At 42.2% G+C, this 830-nt stretch overlaps 1 non-coding gene across 1 annotated transcript; it reads left to right on the forward strand.

Annotated features, from left to right (window-relative positions):
- The first annotated feature begins 331 nt into the window (after positions 1–331).
- On the forward strand, positions 332–403 carry trnac-gca (transfer RNA cysteine (anticodon GCA)). Its single transcript has one exon. It is a non-coding gene; the product is annotated as a tRNA-Cys (tRNA).
- Positions 404–830: the final 427 nt, after the last annotated feature.

Consider the following 830-nt stretch of genomic DNA (forward strand, 5'->3'; position numbering starts at 1 on the left):
TCAAATCTGGGTGCCCTCTTTAGACTTGACAGCTTTGGAGTAACCGAAGCCTTTATGTTAAAGTCAAGATGTTGTTGTATTATATTGTAAAACTGAAGGATCTAATTTCCTATGTGCAGTTTTGGGCTTTTGTTTCTGTGGGGGTATAGCTCAGTGGTAGAGCATTTGACTGCAGATCAAGAGGTCCTCTGTTTAAATCTGGGTGCCCTCTTTGTACTTGTCAGCTTTAGGGTAACCGAAGCCTTTATTTTGACGTGAAGATGTTGCTGCTTGATATTGTCAAAATGAATGATCTAATTTCCTGTGTGCGTTTTTGAGCTAATGACTTTGTGGGGGTATAGCTCAGTGGTAGAGCATTTGACTGCAGATCAAGAGGTCCCCAGTTCAAATCTAGGTGCCCCCTTTGTACTTGTCGGCTTTAGGTTAACCGAAGCACTTATTTTGACGTGAAGATGTTGCTGTTTGATATTGTCAAAATGAAGGATCTAATTTCCTGTGTGCGTTTTTGAGCTAGCGACTTTGTGGGGGTATAGCTCAGTGGTAGAGCATTTGACTGCAGATCAAGAGGTCCCCATTTAAAATCTAGGTGACCCATTTGTACTTGTCAGCTTTAGGTTAACCGAAGCCTACACTTTTACATGAAGATGTTGCTGTTTGATATTGTCAAAATGAAGAATTTAATTTCCTTTGTGCGTTTTTGAGCTAGTGCGTCTGTGGGGGTATAGCTCTGTGGTAGAGCATTTGCCTGCACAGCGAGAGGTCCCCTGTTCAAATCTGGCTCCCTTCTTTGGACTTTGCAGCTTTAGGTTAACCGAAGCCTTTATGTTGAC

Source organism: Sinocyclocheilus rhinocerous, unplaced genomic scaffold (genome assembly GCF_001515625.1).
Source record: "Sinocyclocheilus rhinocerous isolate Xijiao unplaced genomic scaffold, SAMN03320098_v1.1 scaffold12884, whole genome shotgun sequence".
NCBI lineage: Eukaryota > Metazoa > Chordata > Actinopteri > Cypriniformes > Cyprinidae > Sinocyclocheilus > Sinocyclocheilus rhinocerous.